This window comes from Mesoplodon mirus, assembly GCF_964341445.2.
Source record: "Mesoplodon mirus genome assembly, chromosome: 13".
Taxonomy (NCBI): domain Eukaryota; kingdom Metazoa; phylum Chordata; class Mammalia; order Artiodactyla; family Ziphiidae; genus Mesoplodon; species Mesoplodon mirus.
The window spans coordinates 44,734,764-44,753,479 of record NC_138989.1 but is presented as its reverse complement, the minus strand read 5'-3'; positions in this window follow the sequence as shown (position 1 = coordinate 44,753,479).

Here is an 18,716-nt window from a genome sequence, read left to right as displayed (position 1 = left end):
CCAGGCGGCAACCTTGCTGGCACCTGGATCTTGGACTTCCCAGCCTCCAGAGCTGCAGGATCAGATATACACCCTCTAAACTCCAGTTCTTGAACTGACATCTTCAAGATGACAACATAGGTCATTCTAGACTTCAGTCTCCTTTACAAGAAGACCAACTAGCAACTATCCATAGACAAGACATTATTGTGAGAATCCCAGAACCCCAGGGATGAGACTGAAACACTCCCTTGGACTGTGGAGTCAAAGAAGGAGTTATTAGAAGGGTAAGAGGTACGGGTTCATTCTGAACAAATTGCCCCTCCCCTAGGCCAGCACAGCCTGCCCTGAGAGGGGTCTTCTAGAGCTGTGGTTTCTCCAGTGAGGAAAAGAAAACCCAAAGTGTGCATTCAGCTTCCCCAGCATTGCCAGACACCCCAGGAGGCACATTTGGATCTCTCCTCACAGGGATCAATGGGGGAATCTGTGGGGCTTAACAACTGGGGATCAGATGGAAGAAGAGATGAGGGTGGGGCTTAAAGCAACCAGGGCTCAGATCTGAGCAGAATCCATTCTTTCTGGCAGCTTGAGTAAAGATACCAAACAGTGTCTCTGCTCTTTTGCAGAACAAAGCCAGTGGCCCTGTCTGGCCAAGGAGTTTGGATGGTATTTCTACATGATTTGGGTCCCCAGTAAATGGACCATACTGGCCATGGACCCTGTTCTACATTCATGGCTGGGAAGAGAAGGCAGATTGGCAGTCCTGCCTAACTACTGGGCATAACCTCCAGTCCCACCCTGAAACCATAAAACTCCTAGAAGAAAACATAGGGAAAAATCTTCACATAGGTCTTGGCAATGATTTTTTGCCAAGAAGGGCAAGGCTACAAAAGCAAAAATAAATAAATAATACTATGTAAAGCTAAAAAGCTTCTGCACAGCAAAAGAAACAATTAACAAAATAAAAAGGCAACCTATTTAATGGGAGAAAATATTTGTACTCACATATCTGATCAGTGATTAATATTCAAAATATATAAGGAACTCATACAACTCAATAGCAAAACAAAAAACAAATAAACAAATAAACAGATTTAGCAATGAGCAGAGGATCTGCATACACCTTTTTTCCAAAGAAGATATACAAATGGCCAGTAAGTACCTGAAACAGTGTTCAATATCGCAAATCATCTGGGAAACGTAAATCAAAACCACAATGAAATATTATCTCACACCTGTTAAAATGGTTACCATCAAAAAGACAAGAGATAAATGTTAACTAGGATGTGGAGAAAAGGAAACATTTGTACACTGTTGGTGGGAATGTAAATTGGTACAGCAATTATGGAAAACAGAATGGGATTCCTCAAAAAGTTAAAAATAAAGCAACCAGAGGATCCAGCAATTACACTTCTGAGTACATATCCAAAGAAATAAAATCAGGATCTCAAAGAGATATCTGCACCCCCATTTTCATTGCAGTATTATTTACAACAGTCAAGACCTGAAAACAACCTAAGCGTATGTCAACAAATGAACAGATAAAATAAAATGTTATATATATATATGTATATGTATGTATACACACACACACAAGAAAATTATTCAGCCTCAAAAGGAAGGAAATCGTGACATTTGCAACAACATGGATGAATCTTGAGGGTTTTATGCTAAATGAAATGTCAGACAGAGAAAGACAAACGCCGTATCTTCCCACTCATATGTGGAATCTAACAAAACTGAACTCGTAGAAAGAGAGTAGATTGGTGGTTACCAGGGACAGGGTGGGGTGAAATGGGTTTAGGTGGTTAAAATGTACACACTCCCAATTACAAGATTAATAATTCTGGAGATTTAATGCACAATATGGTAATTATGGTTAAAACCCCTGTATGTACACTTGAAAGTTGCTGAGAGTAAATCTTAAAAGTTCTTACCAGGGCTTCTCTGGTGGCGCAGTGGCTGAGAGTCCGCCTGCCGATGCAGGGGACATGGGTTCGTGCCCCGGTCCGGGAAGATCCCACATGCCACGGAGCAGCTGGGCCCGTGAGCCATGGCCGCTGAGCCTGCGCGTCCAGAGCCTGTGCTCTGCAACGGGAGAGGCCACAACAGTGAGGCCCACATACCGCAAAAAAAAAAAAAAAAAAAGTTTTTACCATAAAAAATAAAATGTTAACTTTGTGTTAACTAACCTATTTATTAAACATTTCACAAAGCATACCAAATCAATACATTTTACACCTTAAACTTATACAATGTTATATGTCAATTTACTCCCAATAAAGCTAGAAAAAAAATCTTTTTAAAAGGGCAAGTTTTTAAAATATAAGCAATGGATACTTAAGAAAAAATGCATATAATTCTGACTATATTTCAATGAGTTTAAAAGATTTTTCTAATCATTATGTTCTATAGGATCTAAGTAGAAAACTGTTCATGAAAGTTTGAAAGCAAAAACACATAAACTTTCAGGTAAACTTTGGCACTTCTGTGACTTAGAATTGCTTTTGGCCTAAAGTTCTTAAGTGGTAGCTTCAATGTGTCTTTAAACTTCTATAGCTTCATCTAACAATTGAATCCTGATAGTTTATCAGATATAAGGTACTGGTTAGTTTTCTGAATATTTCAACCTCTTTTGCTTATCTGGCACATCCTTTATACAAGGAGAAATTGCTTAGGGTTGTACAGATTTGGCTGCTTCAAAGGAGGGGGCCGCAATTAGAAGAGGGAAATGAGAACAACCTCTGGATAAATACCTGCAGACTTCATGATTATCTTTTGTTTCCAATTAGTTTCTGAAAATGTATATTTTATTCAATTCCTTCAAAGGCTTGAAATAATTTTACTTGTCTTCCAGAGTTTTTGAAACAGTCTTCTTTCCTTAACTTTGGATTAAAATGCATTTAAACAGCAAATTTTAGAAAATTTTGGGAAAAATAGGAAGTCCCTCACATATATGATAGGTTGCCTATTGAAATTAAAAGAGCAGAAATATATCCCAATACAAAAAGAGTAGGCCAATATATACAGCATTTCTATATTCTTTAAATTATTTTAAATTGTTTTAGATATTTGATTTAGAAATAGTTCTATTATTTTAAGTTTTCCTTTGATTCTTCTTTGTGAATAAGGAAAGTAAAGCCAAATTGTTAGATTTCCTGCTCCCAGTATAGACGATTTATTTCCATAACCAATTTTTAGTGCACAGAGTTTATATTAATATCCAATTATTACAGCAATGGAAGGATCCCCAGTGTTACATGTACATGCATGAGAGAAAGGAATATATTCCCCTTAGTGGTGGGAGAAGGTAGGTCTCTGTCTTAGTCAGTTCAGGTTGCTATAACAGAATACCATAGACTGGATGGCTTATACAACAGAAATTTATTTCTCACAATTCTGGAGATGGGCAAATCCAAAATAAAATCACCAGCAGATGTAACATTAAGTGAAGGCTGGCTTCCTGGTTCATAGATGACAGTCTTCTTACTGTAACCTCACATAGCAGAAGGGGTGAAAGTGCTCTCTGTGGTCTCTAATCTAATCTCTAATGTAAAGGCACTAATCCCATTCATGAGGGATCCACACTCATGACCTAATCACCTCCCAAAAGCCCCACCTCCAAACACCATCAAACTGGGGATTTGGTTTCTACATATGAATTTGAGGGGGGGGGGACAGACATTCAATCTATAGCAGTCGCTGACTCTGGAACACAGCATAGCTACAGTAGACCTAACTGTTTTTTCAGAGGCACATCAGGCTCTCCATCTAATAATTCCTAAAAGATTGTAGGGTGAGAAAAAGAGAGGAGTGTGCTCTCCTTACACAGCCAGCTATTGAAGCAGCACCTAATAACCCAAGGTGGGAGTAATTTAATGGCTTATCACTCTCTTATCCATTCATTCATTTACTCATTCTTCCATTTACATGCATTATGCAAATGACGGGATACAGAAAAGAATAAAATACTGCTTCATCCTCAAAACCATTATCTAGTAATCTAAGAAGCAAATTATCCTGAGTTAAATGAACTATTAAAATTCAATATAATCACAATAAAATTTAAAACAGTGTTCTTTTTATCCTCTGCCCCATAGCTTAAAACTGAACTCCATATGCTTCAGATAGAATATTTACTTAAAGCATCTTTGAGTCACGGAATGACTTATCCACATGTCAAAATAAAGTAACAAAACCAAAACTAAAAAACAAAATTGAAGATGGAGCTAATTTATCTAATTCATCCAGACTATTTATTTGCCTAAATTAGTTGCCTATGAGACAATAATACTAAAATCATATTTTTAAGCAACAAATCCCTCCTCAAAAACATTATAAAATGTCCACAGGGTAAAATAATTCAATGTACTAGCTAATCATCATAGTTTCTAAAGGTGATGTATTTAATGCAACATGTAATTAAAAGCGTCCATTTAACAATATGCATACCATAACATTAGATACAAAGGTATATGCAGAGATAAAACATAATCTCTTCAGCTGGTAAGCTTACTTAATAAACCATCTTTTCAAATTTGAGTAATAATTGAACTCTTTTAAAAATCACAGAAAGTCTATTTCTGAGACTATGTCCATGGAGCCCTAGGTTTCTAGATAACCCAGGTTGAGAGAAACTCAAACCCTCTAGCATATAGAGGCAATGCAATATATTAGAAAATATTAGAATGGAACAATTAAAGTCTAACTAATGCAACCTTTCAGATATTTATTTATTCCTCAAGGCAACATTGAATGGAAGTTATACTCATTTAACAAATGTAGAAACTTAGACACAGAGTATTTAAATGGCATGCACAGTCACACAGATGGGAAGTGTTTCTCGACACTAAATATTAAAGTGCTTAAACTCTTAAACCACAAAGTGATAGGATAGTCGGAAATATTATTTTATTATTAATAATTTATTCTTCCTCCTGCTGTTGCTGGTAGTGCACTTGGGGGAAGGATCCATGTCTACCTTCTTTTCTGAATATGTTTCCATGCAGCTCACTATATGTTAGGCTAAGCTGCTGTAACAAGAAATCCCAAAATATAATGACTAAAGAAGTTCGTTTATTTCTCTCTCATATAACAGTTCAGAGGTACGTAGTCCAAGGCTATAGGAACAGATCTGCCATCCTCAATATGAAGCCTCCCTCTCAGGTTCAAGTTTCCTCCATCTCTCAGCCACAGGAATGGAAAAAGAGACCAGGGCAGTATGTGGCCAGTTTTTACTAAAGGGTAAAACTGGAGTGTCGTATATAACTTCTGTTCATATGCCATTAATAAAATCTGTAAAACTTGTACTATATATTGCAAGTTACAAAAGACACTGAAAAATATAGGGTTTTTTTTCAAGGTCACCTTTGCTAATATGGGTAAAATGTAACAATGAAAGAAAGGAACAATGAACATTAGACAGCCTCTAGCATTCTGCTACATTCACCATTTAATGGAAATACAATTATTAAATGCCTGTTAGGTATATATATATTATGCTAGATCCTTTGAAGTTTATGAAATGGTTTGTAATAAAATGATATAGATGCTGCTTTTCTTGGCAAGAGTTCTAGTTTTAAAATTAAGAAATCAAAGCTATTTTTTTCCATTTTAATGCAATATTAAAGAGTCACAAAGTGAAAAATTCAGACATAGCCCATGAATAATATTATAATAATGTTGGTTCTTCTCCACAATAAACTGAGGATCTTAACAGATGGTGAAAGTTTAGTGGAATATTGAAGCCTTCTGGGATGTAATAGTGAAGATAAATATAAATTTAAATTGTGTTTAACGGGTCTACACTGATCAAAGATTCCTAAAGCAATGGACAAGCCACGCACTTTTCAGCGGGATGCAGGATGCACTGCCTTTCCTTGGCCCTTGTGCCTTCAGTGCTGACATGTATGTGTGAATGTCTAAGCAAATTGTTCCTTCTCCTTTTCACTACCTATTTGCTAATCTTATGAGCTAGAGCTCATTTCAAGAGAGTGTGCTTGCTTCAGGGTGTAGAAATCTGAAAGACTGTAGAAATTTATAGAATTTATGTCAATTTATAGGTCATTTTATGCTGCTGGGAATTTTAGAATATATTATAATGTTTATTCACACTTAAAAAAATTGAGTGCTATTTTTACTGCTCAGTGCAAGATAGTATATTCTGGCCGCACTATGTCTTATACCAAAATGAATGCCATGACTACAGTATTTGGCTTCTTTTAAAAATCTAACAATTGTTAAAACTTATTTTGCCTTTTCCTTAATTTAGAATGTTATCTTTATCCTATCTCTTAAATTCTTTCTGATAACTGGGCTATGCAATAGAAGCTTGAACAAAATTTTGATTATTATTCTATTTGATCACTATACATTGTTATAACATAATATTTGGTTTTTGAAAATTATTTGCGGGGATGATTTATACAATGTGGTAATCTACAGCTATTAAATAAATTAGATGTTTGCCTAATAAATTGACACTGGTACAAAAAATCACCAATTGAAAACAATCTCCCTTAATTCCTGACTTCTTCAACCAACTAGATGCATGACTTTGGGAATTTACTTATTCTACTAACCTTCATTTCCTCTTCCTTTCAGCAGGGATTATAACACCTCTGCTAATTATCTTAAACTATTGTTTAGTCAACTGAATAAGGTAAATTCATTGGCTTTAAAGTTACAATAAATATTTACCAAATGAAGGTTATGTCAGGCACTGTAGTAATCAAGTATAACAATTTTAACATGCAAATACCCTTGCCATATTTACCAAAGCATGCTCCAAAAAAGTCTTATTTCCAAGGCAAATTAATAGCTATTATAGAAAAATAAAAACTTTATGGGATCAAATAAGTTTGGAAAAATTATATTAAATCAAGTTAAACAGTTCTTTTAAGTCAGTTAATCTTAGAGCTTCTAATATATTGATGTGCACTGGGAGTCTCCAAGAAAATATAGAAGGCAGAATTTTTCCTTCTTATTTCAAAGGATACCTCTTAAGACTATTGTTCCTTTGATCAAACTTTAGGAAAATTTTATTTTATCATGAACTCAAAATAATTTACATAACACATAATGCATCTTGGGAGAATGTTGTGAGAGGTTTAAGTGACCTGAAGTTAAGAATTAAATGCCTGTATCCTTCAATCTACTCAAATACAATAATCTATTTTATTACTTAAAATATTAATGTTTCAAAAAATTTCAATTCTAATTTAAAAAAATAAATAATCATCTCCTTTAATTTCTGTATTATTCTCTTATCTTCCTTTCTCTTATACATTTTTTCCTGTTGAGACTTCACAACTAAAAGTTTTTATTTTTTTAGAAATTAAGATTCTACTTCCTTATCACAAACTCTCCAACATCTTTCCCATAAAATAAGCATGAGAAGGAGAGATAAACAAATATCATATCAGAAGCTCTAAGGTCATAAAAATTGTAGAATAATGTAGCCATCAAAAATTTGGACCATGGGGATCTTGAGACAAACTACAGAACAAAATTTTGTTTTGCCACAAATTCAAATTCAATTCTTTTAGGCAAATATGAAATCAGAAAGGGAGAAAAGCTACAGGCATCATTGTGCAGAGGTTTCTGTCCTCTAGTGTTCTGCCAAGGGCACAGAGCACACCTGGAGAATACAAGGCAACTGAAGCCAGCCCTTACCTGCTAGGTGCTTACACCTCGTTGATCTGGCAGACACTAGTCCAGTGGGCTCAGTAAATAAAAAGCACAGCAAGGAAATAAAAGCTTATTTAAAAGTAACTATTACGTGTTCTAAAGTAAAACAACTATCATCTCTCAAAGAGTAGACAGAAAGTGACTGACAATTTTTGTTGAATGCCAAAGGGACTTTCCACAACACCTTGTAAGTTGGCCAACACTTCTAAGGTGCTGTCACCACAAAACCAGTGAAAAGAATTTTTTTCCAGCTTAGATATATAATTAAAGCTGTCAAATCCACTTCTCTCTTGCAAAAGGTTAGGAGGGAGGGATACATGCAATTACACAGTTCCCTGACAAACTGCTTCCAAATTTCCCTTCTAAATCAGCCCCATGCTTTCATAATACCTACAATTATAGAAGTATAGGATTGCATTAGTGACTTTATAAAAGGCAAGGCAAATAGTCACTTGTCAATTCCTCTCTACTTTAACCTTTCATGGCATTTGGTACAGTTAAATATCTGCCTACTTGGTGAAACACTCTCCTCTATTAATTTCCCTAAAATTTGTTTTTTTCCTCTCTTTCTTTGATAATTTTGTTTGTTCCTTTTTTGATCCTCAGGAGCAAAGTGTTGAGTTAATTATACTCCTCTTATTAGTATTCACATTTTCAACATTTCTCATCTTTTCAAGGATATATGTATTACACATGTAAGCATATGCATATGTAGGTTAATACTCATTTATTATTTTATACATTTTTATCTCTGTTCTTCATTCACATTTTCCTTAGCTCCCCCAGGCAAAAGCTGTAATGTATTTGATATGCTTTATTGAACTTGTATGTACCCTTTTAAAATATGTAGTTTGACTCATTTGTTATTTTTTATTATTTTTTTTGTGTGTGTGGTACGTGGGCCTCTCACTGTTGTGGCCTCTCCCATTGAGGAGCACAGGCTCCAGACGTGCAGGCTCAGTGGCCATGGCTCATGGGCCCAGCCACTCCGTGTCATGAGGGATCTTCCTGGACCAGGGCACGAACCCGTGTTCCCTGCATTGGCAGGCGGATTCTCAACCACTGCGCCACCAGGGAAACCCTGTTATGTTTTTAATTTACTTAACTAATATTGTGTTAGAGAACTTACACTGTACTTCATTTTTAAAAATTACCACTAAGTATTTCAGATCCAAACATGAGTTCCAGTTACTACATGGCATTCCACAGAGTAACAGTCAGCTTTTATGAGGTTGTGCTACAATAAAAAACATCATCTGAATTTTAGTAACTCATAAAAACAAAAGCATAATTTTTCTTTGCATTATGTGTTGTCTGTGTCTCTGCTCTACATCCCTTTCCCACTGGGATCTAGGCAAAGGAAGAGCCCCTCTCTAGAGTAGAGCCATTCTTGTGACAGAAGAAAAATAGACACAGAAGACCCATGCCATAATTTTAAAGCTTCTACTTAGAAAGAGTACATGTCATTTCTACTCATATAACAATGGTCAAGATAAGTCACATTTCCAAGTGTGAGAAAGTTTGGGTGGGGAATATAATATCACAGGATGGGCCCAATGAGGAGGATGTTATAAGGAGTATAGTGAATACTTTAACAATAACACTTCTGCTACACATGTTGCTTTGACTCTGCTGTCCATTGTGGTAACTACTACCCACCTTGCATTTAGGAGTTGAGTGCTGCCACTTGGCCCCCATTACCCTGGGATCCAATTACTACTCCTGTTGCATTTAAGTTTCCCAATTCAGTGCCCACAGTTCTCACTCTAAGATCTGGCCTACAGAGAATAGCCATCATAGAACTCTTCAAGAGGTCTTAAAATATTTTTCTTACAGTCATGGGGAAAACTGTGTCTTCTCAGTCCTCCCAGGGTGGGTGAGTAGGTCTTAAAGGACAAATCTACTGTAACATTCCAATCTCCCCATATATTTGAATCCTTTCCTCTATAGTAAGCCAAGGCAGGTCTGGCACTTCTAATTCATTTTCTGTGGGCTACCTTTTGGTCCATCTTTCAGCCAACAAACCAATGATCAGTTAGACACCTTTCTAACTCCCTGAGCTGCAACATTAAAGGCAATAGCTGTGCTTATTGGGCTCATAGAAGTACATTTAGCCTGATCTAACTTTATGTTTTTTTCCACCATTATACAACTCTTTTAATATCCATCTTCATACATGGTTTCTGAATTTCTGTCTGTATGACTTTGAAAATTCAAGTCATTATTTTTAACACACCTCTTCAGGGTCACACTTTGTACCTCATCCAGGGGTCTGCTGGGCTCCCTGGATCTAGTTATAGGTCTAGTAGCAAAGAGGGGTCGTGGGGATGAGTTCTGAGGAGGATCAACATTATTTTGCAGAGCAACTGCTCCAGGAGAGGCCATTACAGTTTCCTCAAGCAGTGCAGGGTTAATTCCCTCAGATGAGGTGGTGAGGCTGCTTCTACTGGCAAAGAAGACTCATGAATTTAGGGGCTCAGTTTCCCCAGCTTCATCTCAGGTTCTTCTCACACATCCAGATTCCAACTTTGAGGATCGCATCCTTTCCTAATTAGTGTCCTCACTTTGTAAAATAGATACCCTGTGAGGCTGGGAATTCATTTGGGTTGTAATTCAGCCACTCACAGCATGAGGCTTTGGATTTGGTTTTCAGCAATCTCAGCCCTGTGGCTATAGGTGATAAAGGTCTCTTGCAGGGCACACATGGAAGATTTCAGGTCATTTACGTGGCACTTGAGCTGGGAATTCTAATCCCAGCTCATTATTTTTCTTTCCCCCTTTGTCCAGCAACTTTAGGAACAACCAGCCAATTTCATTTTAATTGTTAGTTTGACAAAAATATTCAAAAGTACCGTATACACTGTCACCTAGATCCTTGCTTCTTACAAGTGTTTGATTATGAATATCCAGTTGTGATCTTTGCTTATCTGTATGGCCAGATAATGCCATGGACTATCAGTGTTCTGTTTACTTCTAGAAATAGAGACATTAGTGTCTTTAAATCTAACCAGATTAGACAGCTATTCTGAAAACCCCAGAATCAGTTCAGAAAACCCATACCTAACATTTTATTTCTCTAGGACCACTCTCTGTACCAAAATCTGTGTTAGTTAGGGTTCTCTGGAGAAAAAGAACCAATAGGATATCTGTGTATTTATACAAAGGGATTTATTATAAGAAATTGACTTACATGAGTATGACTTAAAAACATTATGCTTTGTAAAAAAAAAAAAAAAGTCAAGAAGGACCGCATATGATATGATTCCTCTTATATAAAATGTCTAGAATAGACAACTCTGTATAGACAGAAAGTAGATTAGTGGTTGCATATAGCTGTAGGTAGGGGAAATGGGAAATAGCCAAAGGTTACTGAGTCTCTTTTTTGGAAAAATGAAAATATTCTAAAATTTATTCTGGTAATAAATTCTCTTAATATACTGAAAGTGTATAGTAAACTTTAAGTGGGTGAAGTATATGGTATGTAAAGTATATCTGAATAAAGCTGTTAAAAATTCTTATAAACTATTGAGAGACTAAAGAGAAATCACAAGGGAAATATTAAATTTTTTGCATTTATGTAAATGAAATACAAAGTATATTTTAGATGTATTATATATTTATATATTATATCTGTATGATATATACATATAGTCTGTGAATTACAATTAAAACTAATTTTAGAAGAAAAATTATACCTTAAATGCTTACATTAGATAAGAAGAAATGTTCAAAACCAAGAGCTAAGCGTCCAATTAAGAAACTGAAAAAAAATGCAAATTAAATCTAAATTTATATAAGAAGGAAGTAATATTAGTAAAAGTGCAAATCAGTGAAATAGAAAATGGACAACTATGAGAAAAAACAAAAAATTTTTTGAAAAAAATACCTTTAGCTATGCTGATCAATAAAAAGAGAAGTGAAATGTTAATTACCAATATCATAATTAAAGAGGGGGCATTGCTGCATGTTTTAAACAGCAAAATGAAGATGAGGGAACATGATGAACAACATTATGCCAATAAATTAACTAGCTTAGAGGCAACAAAATTTTTTTGAAAATCAAGTTACCAGAACTGACTCAAGTGAATTAAAAACCTTAATTACCCTATATCTACTAAAGAAAATGAAGTGGTAATTAAAAACCTTCCCACAAAGAAAACTCTAAGCCAATACAACAGCACTTGTGATATCTATCGAATATTTAAGGAAGAAATAATATCAATCTTACACAATCTCTCTCAGCAAATGGAGGAAGAGGGAAGGAACGCTTCCCAACTGATTTTTTTTTTTTTTTTTTTTTTTTTTGTGGTACGCGGGCCTCTCACTGCTGTGGCCTCTCCCGTTGCAGAGCACAGGCTCCGGACGCGCAGGCTCAGCGGCCATGGCTCATGGGCCCAGCCACTCCGCGGCATGTGGGAATCTTCCCGGACTGGGAGCACAAACCCATGTCCCCTACATCGGCAGGTGGACTCTCAACCACTGCGCCACCAGGGAAGCCCTTCCCAACTGATTTTATGAAGCTAACATTACCATGACACCAAACCAAACAAGGACAATACAAGAAAAAAATTATAGATCACTTATAAATATTTATACAAAAATTAAAAAAAAAATTTAGAAAATCAAATTTGAAAATGTATAAAAAAATAAGACAGCAATGTGAAGTTGGGTTTATCCTGAAAATGCAAGGTTGGTTTAATATTTTTAAAAATTGATAAAAATTTTGACAGAATAATGAGGAAAATCATGTGGTCATCTCAACAGATGCAGGAGAATCACTTGACAAAATTTAAACTGCAATCATGATAAAAGCCCTTCACAAACCAAAAATAGAAGGAAATTTCTCAACCTGATAAATGGTATCTAGAATTTATATGGAATTGCAGAGAAGCCAGACACAGAAGAGTACATACTGTATGATTTCATTTTCATGAAGTTATAGATAAAGTCACGAAAAAATAATCCATAGGAAAAAAAATCTACAGAAATAAAAATCGGAATAGTGATAACTTATAGGGTTATGGGGATTTAATGGGTAGTAGAAAAATGTTATATCTTGTTTGGGGGTGTTGTTTACAGGATGTACACATTTATCAAAACTCATTGAGTCTTTCATTTAAGATGTGTGCCATTCACTGTACATAAATTTTACATCAGTAATTTTAAAATATGTCATTCTCTGATGTGTCTAAGCAGGATTTTTCAGATCTGGTGCATAGGTAAAGATGAGATACATATGGGGAGGCATGAGAAATCCTTTAGCAACATTTATAAACAAAAGGGCACCCAAAATGACAGCCTGGATGAAAAAGGAAAGTCAGTCACTGCTTGTGAAGTTCTTAATATCCTAGGCTGAAGTTTAGGAATTATATTGGATAGGTGAAGGGGTACATCCTAGTCAAGAAAGGGATTAATGAGAGTTGAATTTGGGGAAATCTAGTTTATTAAGAAATTCAAGCAGCAAACCCATTAAGATACCGATAGCAGATTTTTTGAACAACATGTTAAAGGCCTATGTTGGAAGTGGAAACAGGAAGGAAATAAGAGGAAAAGAGGAAGAGGAGGTGCTCACAATAGCCAATGGCAGCAGGACTGGTAAAATTGTGCAGAATTCTTTTTCTCAGTCATACAGCATCATTTTTGATTCCAAGAACCATGATTTCCCCTCCTGTGCAAGTCTGATCTCTGTCCATGCATTTGCTCAAGCTGTGTGAAAAACTAATTCCCAATACCTGCTGATTTGAGACCAAGTGCAAGTTTAGGAAAGGTTTTCAGCTTGTCAATTTCCCCTGCTATGCTCTACAGAGAACTTGTGGCCCGGGCAGCATAACCTCGCTTAGAAATCTGCCTGAGGTGCACAGTTTTACCAGGGGTTGGTGTAGGAAGGCGCAAAGAGTCAATTTATGTCATTTTTATGTAACTAAAAGATCACAGTTAGCCCTATTTGATTTTTACATACTCAGTGGGAGAGTATAGGGAATAATGTTCAGCAGTACTTTGCATGTAAATGATTCCTTTATTCAAAGAGATTTAAAAATGTTACATCATTAAACAAGATTCCCTTTGAGATGCATTAGAAGTATATACAAAATTGTAATGCTTATTTCACAGTGGGACAATATTATGTGGTTCAGGAAGAGAGGCCTAAAGACTGTCATTCAAAAACAGTGCACACTAATCAATATGTAGGAATAATAACTTCTTACATAGTTTTAGTTCTGCCTCTCTCACTTGCTCTAGAATTTTCTAATAAATGCTTCATCTTTTTGAAGATACTTGCCTTTATCTCTTAAATGGGGCTAATAATAACTTTCCTTTCCATCTCATAAATGGTTAGGAACATCAAATAAAATAGCATATATGGAAACAGGTAAAAATTGTACAGATATAAGAGTGAATGAAGGAAGGATCATTTCTGGTTTTTCTTTCTATTAACGTGTGTCCTACTGACATGGTACCTTGTAGAGAGTAGGATTTTAATACCCACTACATTGTTGTTTTTAGCTAATAAAGTATGAGGAAAGTCAAGGCACCTGAATTAACCTTTAACTTCGAACTGCATAGTTCTCAATATTTAAGGACATATTAAGGTCATTCACTTTGTTTTAGAAGACACTAAGAACTAGTGTGTTTATCTGGATTGCTGAATGATACATGGACAGTTAATGACAGATTTGGAATTAGACTCTAGATGATTTAGGTCTTAACATATAGTGCCAAGCTGAGCATTTAGTGCTTTTAAAACTGTGGTAATAAAAAATTCTAACTTAGTTACGGCAAGCTTTTTAAATGTTCGAATCATGCAAAGGAATTTCAAGAAAAAGAAAATATCAGAACAGTTAAAAACCAAGCCTCAAAAATGAAATGATGTAACAAAACCAGTAGACAAATATTCTTGTTTTGAAGGAAGAAAAAAAAATCTATCTATCTGTCTATCTCAAGATAGTCATTACTTTTTAAAGCAGAAAAAAATAAATCTAGTTACAAAAGTCCAGAAAGGGTCTATTGAGAGATTAATGACCATAAGCAGCATAATTATAGAAGGAACATTATTCAGTGAAATTGCTTAGTTAGACCCACCTGATTGGGAATTTTGATAATGTGTACAGGGAATAAGTCAAATACAGTTTTATATATCTGTTAAGATAAGGGGGAAGGGGTACATTAAAGAAATACTTGGGCTATAAGGGCAATAGCACATATTTAAACAGCTAATCTATTTAGAGATGCCATTGTTTATAAGGACCTTAAAAGCACTAACTTCCATGCTTTACTTTTGTTCTTTGCTAATCACCTTTAGCTTGTGAAGGCAGAATTTTGGTAGCTCTCTTTAAGCTAAGCACTTGTGACTAAAAAGTCATGAACGCTTATTCAGTTTTAAAAGCCTATAATTCAGATTTTGAACATTTTTAAATTGTCCTACTTCTGCTTACAAATTACCCAGAATCAGTCACTCAGCTAAAGGCAAAAGAAGCTGAAAGAGAACCCAAGTCTTGCAGATTTGGAGGCAAAATTATCGTCCATTAAATTCAGTTAGAACTTTGAGCACACATTAGGAAGGGGGAAGGGAGGAAGACTTACCAGCAGTCGGGATTAGAGATGTCCAAACCATAATTGAGTAATTGTAAATTTGACTTTGAAATCCTTGATGAAAAGGCATTATAGGAAACATAATTATTAGCATACTGTATAATGTTTTAATTAGATGAATCTTGCTGCTCTATGCCAGTGTGATTTTTGAAGTTGGTTGTATTTTTGCCTTCCTTCCTATTCTTTAAAGCTCAGTCAACCTTAGTAAGAGAGAAAAAGGAGATAAATTACATAAAAGAAGGGAGCAACGAATGATTTAAGAATGTGTGGTTTTCCCTCACATGAAACAGCACTCTTAAGTTTCTCATTTGGGGACAATATCTATTCTTTTCTAGAGAGAAGAATATTGTATTAGGCAGCAAATCATTATGGTGTTGGGTATTTAGAGGAATTCTCTTGGTTGTATTAAATTATCCTGGCATCTATACAATACTCTACTGGCTTTGATTATAAAGGCCTTTAATCATTGATAGCATTTATTTGTTAAGTGTAGCTTTCTTTGTGCTTGAATAAACACAGTTGTCGGTAATTTCTAAAAAATTACCAAGCACAATATCAATGAACTATAACTTTAATTTATTTCATTATAATTTAATATTGATCAGTGTGGAAAATGTAGAATTTTTTTAAAAAAACTAAAAATTTTACAAGCATAGATTTTATTTTGCTTACTAATTTTTTAATACAAAAACTCAAAAAGCAGTCATTAAAGACTTACCACTTTTCTCTTTCAGCCATATAGATTTTTCTTTGCAATCACTAAGGGGAAAAAAAAATGTAGTCTCAATTCATATGAAATTTCTTTGATCTTCATGTAAATAAACAGGCTGCCTTCCTCTCATAGGATCCTTTCTTGAATGTGATTTCTTTCATCAAGTAGTTTATCTCATCTCTGTAAATATCAAGATAGTTTGCTTCAGAACTTCAAACAAGCATTTCCTACACATTTACAGGAAATGTATTACACACTATAAATGGCAAACTTCCTCTCAACTTCCTAGCAGGACAGAGCAGGAGACAGTTTATGTTCCATGCCAACTGGTAGGAGGCAAGTCCTACATTGTAGCCATAATATTCTAGACAAACACCAAGCATTCTCTTCCCTTGAAGGCCAAAAAAGGAAATGTGTATGCTGAAAAGGTGAGCTAGCTTGACAGAACATGGTAAGGAAATCAAGAATGGATTACTGTTGAGAAGCCATAGACTATGAAGAGTTTTAAGACCGAATGTTTATTACACTAAGTTTACATTACAAAATTCAGTAAAATGGGTCCAAGTGTTAGACATAGTTTAGCTTGAGAGGGTCAGTGAAAATTTGAACTGTTCTTATTTTTCCAAACCAGGTCGAATTTGCCTGAGTTCTTTAACTCCCAGTTGGCTTAGCAATTTTATGATTCTTGGCACTGTGTGAAATGCATTTTTTCAGATCTTGGAAAGCTGACCGATTTCTTGCTGAATGAACCAGTCAGCCAGCTGTGAAGCCAATTTTCTTAGCTTCAGCAGACAGGACATATTTTTGAAATTTTTTATTCAGAAATTGAAGAATTTTTAATTAACTCTAAATGAGGTTATAAAGCAGTGATACTTTCATGTCTTGATATTTAGATTGTAAACTGATAGTCTTATTAAGGAAGTCCTCTTCAGAATTTTCTTTTTTACTATGGCAGAATGGAAATAGCATAGATCCACCTTATGGAATAAATATATATATTTTATTCTGAATTTTTAGAAAGAGTTGTTTAATTCATCAGTAATTATGACAACTGATAATATCTTTTAGTCGCTCTTGTTCTTTCTTTCGAAACTTTGAAACTCAGAAAGTGAAGACACCCAGATTAGAATCTGAAGAATGGGTTTCTAAATTCTTTTTATATTCAACTGAGAATGATATCTGCTATTAGTTCTTTCTGCATATGTTCTTGGAGACTCTCATCTATTTACATATCCTCTTTCATACCATAACTTCTTTATATAATCCTTTATTAATCATTCACGTGAACTAAATGTGGTTTAAGCCTTTAGCAAGGACTTCTACCTACACTCATTTAGTTCATCTATTACATTTTTTTGTAATTACATTACAAATAAATTTTGATTGTAAAATCAGACTCTATATAGTAACCTGTTCTTGTCAACAGCTTCCTCAAACATTTGACTTCACAAATGTCATTCAGCAACAATGGTTCATTATGGGAAATTAAGTTTTTCTGACTGGACATTTAAACTGTGCAGTTCTAGAAGACCAAGAATTCTGTAATTGTGATTATCTGCAAATACATGATGCCTAACTTTAGAGCTTAACTAAATTATTTTTTGCATCTAAAATCATGCCAACTGTTATATCCAATAAATCCAGAAAGTTCAATGACTTCACACTTCACATAATAAATGTATATTCCTCACTCATATAACAATCAAATGCAAGTATTAATTCGCAGGTGTCTTTCCTCCATGTAGTGATTCTGGGACCCAGGATTTTTCATCTTGTGACATTTTATCTCCTTATGTCTCGGAGTTCTCTATTCCCAGCTGACAGGTGAAGAGATGATTTAGAAATAAGTACACCCACTTACGTAGTCACCTTAGTTAGGAAGTGATACACATTACTTTTACTTAAATTCTACTGGCAGGAACTAGTCACACAGAGAAATGCAATCCCTGGCTAGGCAGTTTCTTCCTAGAAACAACCAGAGGAAGCACAAGGGTTTGGAGTTATCCACCTGATTCTGCCATACCAATTATTTCTTTTGGAAAGTTGGAATGAAATGTCCACGTTATCTGGGATAACCTTGAATACTAATGATAACACAATTGTTTAAAAAGCTGTAAAAATATTGTTGGGAAACCTATGCCTACTTGTTTCTAGTTTAATAAATTTACGTTTTCCTTTTATTTGAGCATTAGAAAAGATGTATTTATCTATTTACTCTTTCATTCATCAAATATTTCTTGAGTGCCTATTGTATGCCAAGCACAAATTGTGGTACTTGGGATACACTGGTGATTGAAACACACAAAGACCCCTGCCTTTGTGAGCTTGTATTCTAGTAGGTAGAGACGAACAGTAAATATTATATATAATAAATGAGCAAATTATTTTGAATATTAAAATATGTTAAAGTCTATAGAAAAAGGAAAGGTGAATCAGGGTAATGGGAATTATGAGTGATTGAACTATGCTAGGTGCTGGTTACAATTTACAAAATGATTATCGTTAAAGGGCTCATTGAGAAGGTAGCCCCTCAGCTATGCAGATATCTGACTCAAGAGAATTCCCGGCAGAGAGAACAGCCAGGCCAGGGATCTTAATGTAAGTGCACACTGTGTTCAGGAAACAGTGAGGAACCCGGGGTGCTTAGAATGCTGTGAGCAAAGAAAAGACTAGTGGGTGATGGTGCAGAGAAGAAAGATCATGTAAAATCTTCTTGGTAACATTTGTGCTTTTATTTTTAATGAAA